Consider the following 9,443-nt stretch of genomic DNA (forward strand, 5'->3'; position numbering starts at 1 on the left):
CCAATGGGAAATTTCATTGTCGAGAAACGCACCCCTGGTCCTTGTAAGATCTTCATAACAGACACCAGCTTGGGCCCAAACACAATGCAAGTTCCAAGAAGAGTGTTCAGGCTTTGGCATGAAGGTTGAGACAGCAGAATGGCCACGGCTAACAGGAAGCGGCCGCATGATTAGTTATAGCTTTGGGAAAGGCCGAGGCAATTTTAAGCATAAACATGAACGGCATGCCATGTGCGTTGCACCCTTTTTTGGGGGAAAACATTGGACGAGAGCCAATGCAAGTCAATCTGTGGTGTTGGGAATGAATAAACAAAAGACCTGTGGACTAGCGTTGTTCACGCTCAACATGTCGAAAACGTGTTGCGTTGCCAGCTGTTCAAATAATATAGCCAAACAGCCATGGACTAGACTGTGCTCATTTAGGCTAGCCGATGTAGCTTGTAAGTTAATGAGAAATTCGCTTTGTTTTCCCCCAAAAAGGGGCGTAACGCACATTTACGGTCAAAGTACCCGGATGGCTGCGTATTGGACAGTTTGGTTCCACACATGGGCCTCAGCGACCTGAACGGAGTGATTCCAGGCTAACATTTTCACTTTTTAGTCTTAGACTCTTGGGCTTTTTAGGCTCACTTGGCTTGCTAGTGCCATGTCATCACTGGTATGATGTATAAACAGTGTTTATACATTTATTAAACACCATAACATACATGATCAGTGATGTATAAACTTGCACTGAATTTAATGTGTGTTTTTTAAATGTATTATTATTTTACAGTATGGGGAGGCCTTCTGGATTCCCTGAGGACTGTGAGGTGCTTCGCGACTGGAAGGAGTGCACTTTTGTAGTGGTGAAGAAAAACGATCACAGCGTGCACTGTCCCCATGCGGCTGTTGGCAAATGAGCTTGTGAAAAGTGATATATGTGTCAAGCATAACGCTCCACATGTGTAAACTTTTGATCAAGGCCATTTGAATATGTTGGTTGTCATTATTGTTAAAAAGGTGTAAGCAATAAGTAGTAACGCAATAAATGTCTTCTGCCAACTTCTAACCTTGAGTGACAGTAAGTCTTTGTGTCACCATTCATTTTCTGGTCCAGAGGAGCAGGGGGAGACAAGGGAACAGTTGCAACATCAATTGTTTGTTCTCCTATCAGGTGAATATATCTTTCTGCAGTTTGAGTATAGTAATTCTAGCTTGTATCTGATAGGAGAAAAAAAATATATGTTGCAACCATATTCTGTTGCAAGTGTCCCCCCATGCTAGGCCTAGCAAACTAGACAAAAGCCAAAACTACGCTACCATGCTAGGCCTAGCAAAATAGACAAAAGCCAAAACTACGCTACCATGCTAGGCCTAGCAAAATAGACAAAAGCCAAAAATAGTAATAATAGTATAGATGGACTTGCCAAAACCTATCCCTAACCCTAACCACAGAGAAATCATGCCTGAACCGAAGTCAGTACACACCAACAATATAATACAACAAGATACTACTAACCTCTGAGGGAGCAATTTTCCTAAAAAAATAATGAAAACGTATTTGTGAAGTGGGACCAATGGGCTGTGGGAACCATTGTTTGTTCTATTCTAAACAGTGATGTGTGGTCAGGTTTAAGGCTGGTGAGGCACTGACTTTTCCAATATCAGATTTTCAAATATATATTAGTAAATAGTTGCCAAATAGGCCTATCGATAAGTTTCATATGTCATAGCTTTCTTAACATAAGGTAGGCCTACACATTAAAACATACTGCATTTCCATAGAGAAAATGCTATTAGATCTCTCTCTCTCTCACACACACACACACACACACAGGATTCAAACAGTGGTCTCATATAAACCACACAGCACCAAGGCGGAGAGCATCACGGCGGATGCTCCAACACACACACACACACACACACAGGATTCAAAACACTGGTCTCACATAGACCACTGAGTACCACGGCGAACAAACCAGACAGAATCACGGCGGATTCTCTCTCTCTCTCTTTCTCTGTCTCCCCACGGGTCTCACAAACACAGGCCTCACACACATAGGAAACACCGGTCTTACCTTTACTTGTACATCAGGTCCATAAGCCGCTCCTTCTGAATGAAAACATCCGTGACTTTGTCATAGCCTATCCTTGTCTTTTCTTAGCTCAGTAGCCTGTCCTTCTCAATGCCAAACAGTTTTCTTTCTCCAACACCCCCAAAACATACTGGGCTATTGCGGGAGCTCTTCTGTATTCACTGACACCATCAAAGCCTAAAAAGGCCTCCGTCACTTCACAGCCAGTCTCGCCTGTTGCAACATGCAGAATGGCGGAGATCTCATTCAAGTCGACATAATTCCCACGATTCGAAGAGTGTGTACTCACATCACCACCGCGAAACGCCAACTCCTCTTGTTTGGCTAAGAAGCATGTTGCCTGATTGAGACGTTTTAAGATCTCACGGTTCTCCTTCACTTTGGCGTTGTGCATGCTAACGTTACTTTAGCCGGTGCTGTTAATCCAAAGCCACATCTATTCGAGACGCCCCAAACGTCTTCAAAGCAATTTGGCATTGGATATGCGTAGCCGAGGATTTGTGTTTCGTGAGGCTCCTTTTTTAAGTCACAAAATCCCATGCTAATGGTATTCCACACATTCTCACCAGTTGCAAACAAGAGACACGGGTAACAAAAACTTTCTTGTAGGGCATCCACATAGCCAATCTTTTCTGTTGTACCATTCACTTTGAAATTATCGGGTCATTCTAATTTTCTGACCGGTCACCTGCAGCAAACCCTTCAGCTCTGTCGGTCGTCCATTCTTTATCACATCTTTTTTTCCCTTGGAAATCCAACTTTGAGAATGCTCTAAGTTTCGTTATGAAATCCACTTCCATGGTAGCAGTCAAAGCAAGGGTGTAGGTTTCATCTGAGCTTTGGTAGGGACAACTTCACCCCCCCCCCTTTCTCCTTTTCCCAAAATAAAGAGTTCTATTGCCCAAGTGGTGCATTTAAAATACAGATACATCTATCAAACATTTAAATAAGATTGCTTCAACGATTCAGCATTTCTAATGGGCCTGGACAGCATGGCCGGGGAGAGAGAGAGAGTGTCATTCTATCACTGATTTTTTTTAAAAGGGCACGCCTCCTTTAAGATTTTCTTTTAAATCCTGGGAGTAGCTGCGCACGAGAGAACCCACAAAATAGGCTACACCTGACTGTTATTCTCAGAATGCCAGTGTGGAGTCACAACTCAAAATTCTTTTTGCTAAACTTTTGACAAGAGGCGGCAAGCGCTAGGCCTACATGTTTGCAGTCCACCGCATATAGCGAGAGTAGCCTTTAGTTTGTCTTCAAAATGCATTTCTATCACACGGAATAATTTGCAAAATGGCACAGCCTGGCAAGATTGAAATGGTTCGGGATTAGAGTGTGGCTCGGGCCGGGTTTTTCTGTCCGAGACTGGCCCTCAGCCGACAGAAAAGTGATCGACCCCGACCCGAGCCCAAGAGTAATTAAAATGTTTGTGTCCGAACCCGTCCGAAGCCCGAGACCACTTAGCCGGGGAGCTAAGTCCCAAAAGTCCCAAAACTGGGTTGGACCTGACATGGCTTGCCTAACTTTTTATTTGTGATTTTTTGATAGTCCTATCCCTTAGGACAAATAATTGGAGGGTCTGCTCGGGCGGAAATATCGCGATAAAAAGTTGTGCCAATTTGAATGTATGTACCCTTCATTTTTTGAGAGAAATTTCTGAAAAATGAAAAATGACCTGAAATCGTTGGTGCCTGGGGAAACCTGTCAATACATGCTTTCCAGGTGCAAAGGACACAAATGCTGACTACATTCAAGGAAAAAGATGTTCTTAAACCACATTTCAATAAGATTTTGACTCAATTTTATGCCTAAAAATTTGGCGTTTTTTCACTTTTTTGCTGTATTTTCATCTTAACCTCATTGGCAATCAAGTTTTTCTTCATTTTTTTGACCTCAAACAATATGCCATTCTTTTCATTAGGAAGTATAGTAATACTACAATAAAAAGTATGAAAATACAACAAAAGTCAATGGATCTATGGTGACTGTAGTGTATGTACACTTCATTTTTAGAGAGAAATTTCTGAAAAATGAAAAATGACCTGAAATCTTTGCTGGCTTGGGTAAGCTGTCAATAAAGGCTTTCCAAGTGCAAAGGACCCATCTACTGATGATATCCAATAAAGAAAATATTGTTAAACCACATTTGTACATGATTTTGGCTCAATTTATAGAGAAGGGTCCAGCTGCAGTAAAACAGTTCCACCCTTAATGCAAGCACGCCCATGGGCGTTCCCGGCATTTGCCGTATTGGCCAATCGTGAAGGGATACTGCATGATGTCATTTTCAAGGCCATTTCCGGATGAAGGCTCCATGTTTTCAAAGATATCCCGTGCAAATTGTTATCTTCCAGAGAAACGTTTCACTGAACATTCCACTGACATAATATTCTCAACAATTTATGTAAGAAAGTGAGATAAATCACACGTTTTCTAATCCCAATATGTATTTTGCTTTGTCTTCCCGTACCTCGGACATTGTAGCCTACTGTTTAGAACTCGTGTCGCTATGCACAGATTTGTCATAACGTATCAGGTCGCCAAAATGCTTTGATTTCAACACAACGTTGACACATTGACAGTAAATACTGTATATATTGCCTAAATATATACTGTCAATGCGTTGGCATTACCTCACCTAGCTGTATCGAGGTCACTGTTAACACTGGGTAGGCTATATGATAAAACCACAGATGTATCCTTTCCAGGATATTAACACACCCCGACAAATAATAATTAAAAAACCCTTTTAGGCGAGGTTGTTCACTTGGTAAGACATGATATAGGCTACTTAGAAAAGTTGTACGATGTACATCAGCAACACATTCCCGACTTTTTGAAGTAATGAGTGTCACCTCACCACAGTTATGTGGCCAGCTTGAAAAGAGCAGATATTAATGAAAAAATATGAAATAGTATTTGAAATAGCAATAGGCTATTTGTTTGTTTTATTGGAGAAAACGATTTCTTCATTACCATAGGCCTACCATACTCCATGTCTGTCTATGATTTAGGAGTGACCACACCATTGAAGCTTACCTCTTTATCCAGGAGAGGTTCCAGATTGGCCTGTCTTAATTCAAAGGCCATCAGAAAACAGAGAAAAAATTTCCTACCATCATAACCAGTGTTTGTGCATACATAATCAGGGCCGCTGACAGCTTTGGCTTTGCCCAGGACAAAGTCATCTGAAAGGGCCCCCCACTCAATACATAGACTACATACAATGTAATGAGGACCCATTCCTGGACCCCTCGTCTCACTGGGCCCAGGTCAACGGACCCCTTTGTCCCCCCTCTCAGCTTCCCTGCATGTAGGCCACATACATTGCTGAAAGAAGTGAACGAGACAGGAATGAAATGTGAATTTATTTCTGTTTACTTTTACACTATGAAGTGTGAACGGTCAACAAGAGGGTTAACACAAAGTTTGAAATTGTGTTTGACCAGTCTCCAATGTGCATTTAACTAATAACTAAAAATAAGGCATTGGCATTAAATACAGACTGATACATACTATAAATACAGACACCCAAACAGTGTGCAATAATAAGATTAACATACTGATGGACAATAAATACACAAACACAGTGGACACACACACACGGCAGGAGGAGTTCATACAGGTGGTGTGAAGATGCTGTATACAAGGTGCAATGAGTAAAGTGTAAGTGGCATGGTGAAAGAAGTGTTCATGGAATATTCTCCCGTGTCCTTGGTTATTCATGTGGTTTTCTTCAGTGCGTTGAGGAGTCTGATGGCTTGTGGAAAGAAGTCGTTTCCCAGTGTGCTTTTGCAGCACCGCATGCTGGGCTAGCGCTTCCCTGATGGTAGTAGGGAGAACAGGTAGGGGTGATCTTATGAGCTTTTCTGCTGTCCTCACCACTCTCTGTACTGCCTTCTAGTCTTCAGCTTGACGGCTGCCATGCCAGACAGAGAGGCTGCTGGTCAGGATGCTCTCAATGACACCCCTGTAGAAGGTGGTGAGTGCCGATGTGGGGCGGTCGGCTCTTCTCTCATCCTTCGCAGGAAGTGGAGTAGTGTCTGTGCCTTTGAGATGGTGGAGCCATGTAGTGCAGTTGGCAGAGGAGGAGCGGCACAGTGGTTGGTGCTGGGTTGATCAGGTTCAGATCCGAAGTTGCTGGTGTCATCAGCCCTCCCTCTGAAAACTGGCTCTGTGCCTGTCAAAAAAGGCATGTTAATGTTATGAATGACAATTAAGACAAAAACAACCACCCCCTATCTACCTACAGAAGGACATGACATGAGCACGTGCATATGCTTGTGCACATGCCCCCCCACACACTGCTACTGTCTTAAAGTTTGGTGCACGTGCATGCATGCACGCCTATTCTCCCCCCTTTGCCTCAAGTCAAGTGTGCATTTTAGAGGTTGTCCTCACCTGCACATGTGTGAAGAGCAGGAAGATTGGAGGTTGAGGATGAAGAGGCAGGGCAGGAGGTTCTCCTTGTGAGCGGCCCTGGTCCTGATGCTGATTGCCCATCACCATGCTGTGGCTCATCAAACCCATTACCGGCATATCAATGCTGAACAGGAACGACTGCTTCCATCTGCACGCATGCACACAAACACACACACACACACACGAGAGGGATACATAGAATACACTACATAAAAATCACACCCATCATTTTAATGCAGAACACCAGGCTGAAGAGATACACAGCTTCTGGCCTGTGCAGGGATCACTACAGTGCCAGTGTTTTGTATTATCCTCTATCCACATTTTTTTTCAATAAATAAACACAGCACAGAAAGGAATTACTGTATGAAATACTTATTGGTCTAGTGCAGAACAAAACAGATTCAGTGTTTTACTCACCACTGTGTGCAAGTTTCTGTGTTGGTATGTTGGTACTGACATTAACCATCCTTCAGAAAACTGCCTCTGCCTGTCAGAAATAGCAAAATAATGTTAACACAACAAGGTAGTATCTTAAAAATATCCTTAACCAAAGACAGACAGACACACACTGCCACTGTCTTGGTTCTAGGACACACACACGCCCTTTAAGGGTCACATCACATGTAATGGCCGGGTTCTCACTCACTCACTCACTCACTCACTCACTCCTTTTCTCCTACTTTTGCCTCAGACAATGCAGTGAGTTTTTAAAAATTGGCCTTACCTGCACATGTGTGAAGGACAGGAAGGGAGGTTGAGGATGGAGCTGCCAGTCAGGAGGTCCAGAGCTGTCCTGGTCCATCACCATCATGTGGATCATCAACCCCAACCCCAACTTCTTATATCTGCGTGAACACATTCACGAACACTCACACACACACACACACACACACACACACACACACACACACACACACACACACACACACACACACACACACACACACACACACACACACACACACACAATAGGCGAGATACAGGTTATATGGCACATTAGGAGGCATGGGTATTGTTGCACTCTAGATGTTTAGAAATAAGTAGGTGCGTGGACCCAAAAAGTAGAGTTCAATATGGGAGTACACTAAATAAGACACTGAGGTCAAGTCACTGCTCTCTGATGGCAGCAACCTGAAACATCTGCTCTACTCTGCTCTGAGAAAAATAAAACAAAAAATCTGCTTGTGCTTGACCTTAGTGTCTTATTTAGTGTGTGAACCTGCTCCCACATTGAACTATATGGCACATTTAAAATCAGACCCAATGACAAGTCAAGTCAATGCAACGGACATGAACCGACCATTACATTAAAATAACAGACTAAACAGTCTTTGGATGATTGAAGAGGCAGGAGAGATGACGAGGGGCCTCGATCCAGTAGCATTTATTTACTTCCCAATCTGCTCGTTAGCACCTGTTAACTTCATAACGATCGCGGACATTAATGGCGCTAATGTACATACTTGGAGCGAAAATATCAACACAACGAAAATATCAACACAAACGTAACAGAATATCTTCCCATCAAAGATCAATAAAGTAGCAGAGAAATTAAAGTACAGAAACATCATTAAATAGTTTGTGACACGGAGGAAAAAAAACACATCTTACCCCTTGCCAATCTCCCCGAAGTGAGGAAGAGAGTTCCGGGTGCCACACCAATTAACGCCCCATCAGAAACAATAGGTAACGATAAACCCATCCCAAGTGGTATCTACATTAGCCCATATATTTTGAGAAGTTCACTAAGAGAAAATATAAAGGTTTATTTTTAGCACTACTACATCAAGTCGGTTTTATTTACAATTTCTTTACATGCACTGGTCAAGAATTGAAATTACGTTTAACACCAGGTTGAACAAATATGACACCTCCGACTTTCTGTTCGCACTCCGACTAAGTCAACTCGTAAAGTAACCGTTATGTATATTCATGCATTTTATTCGAAATCTTACCGACAGTTGAGTGATCGCTGCAGCGAAATCCATCCAGCGAAATCCATCCAGTCGTTTTAATAAGTCCCGCGCGGCGCTTGTGTTGTCATTCGGCAGCATGTCACTGACTTCAGAAACTTGAACAGCCAAAGGGGCGTTACTGTGAGGGCGGTCTAGTAAGGAGGAATGGGCGTAGCGGTATTAGCTGGACAAGACGCAGCTGGACCATATTGCAATTTTATGACCTAAAATTAGTTGTTTTTTCACTTTTTTGCTATATTTTCACAATTACTTCATTGGCTATCAAGTTTTTCTTCATGTTTTGACAAACAATATGCCATTGTTCTTATTAAGCAGTATAGTGATACCACAGCAAAAACCATGAAAATACAACCAAACTCAATGGATCTGTGGGGACTCCAACTCTAGTTGGTGATCAACAGGCCCAGAAAGTCAATGGAATTTCAGCCTACAATCAAAATGCTGAAATGCATACTGAATACTGAGCAATATGACACACACACACACACACACACACACACACACACACACACACAGACACACAGACACACACACACAGACACACAGACACACACACACACAGGTAATCTGGGGATCCTACAATGATCTCCACCCCAGGTGACACCCTGCATATTGTACATGCTTCGTACATACCCTACACATACATAGCCCTACTTCCTGGATGTGACACAGTGAGCTATTTACACAGATGGGGGCAAAGGCGGGCCTACACAAAGCCTGGAAAGCCTATATTTTCAGGAATCACATAACCCATTGCAGTTTGCACACAGGGCAAACTGTTTTACATAGGACATCATCGCCAGCATGCTTCATACACTACTGGAGAAAATGGAGCTGAGGAACACATATGCACAGTTTTGGACCACAGTTTGGCCTCCAGCACCATCCAGCCATAGAGTCTTTGTTCTAAACCCCACTATCTGAGACTGTACAACCATCATGTAGGCCTACTGTGGATTTC

The 9,443-nt window shown here is 42.8% G+C and overlaps 1 long non-coding RNA gene across 1 annotated transcript; it reads right to left on the reverse strand.

Annotated features, from left to right (window-relative positions):
- Positions 1-5,436: 5,436 nt before the first annotated feature.
- Positions 5,437-6,946, reverse strand: LOC134445437 (uncharacterized). The gene is made up of 3 exons (XR_010034250.1): positions 6,924-6,946; positions 6,483-6,651; positions 5,437-6,261 (listed from the first exon to the last, which is right to left on the reverse strand). It is a non-coding gene; the product is annotated as an uncharacterized LOC134445437 (long non-coding RNA).
- Positions 6,947-9,443: the final 2,497 nt, after the last annotated feature.

This window comes from Engraulis encrasicolus, chromosome 3, assembly GCF_034702125.1.
Source record: "Engraulis encrasicolus isolate BLACKSEA-1 chromosome 3, IST_EnEncr_1.0, whole genome shotgun sequence".
NCBI classification, from domain to species: Eukaryota; Metazoa; Chordata; class Actinopteri; order Clupeiformes; family Engraulidae; genus Engraulis; species Engraulis encrasicolus.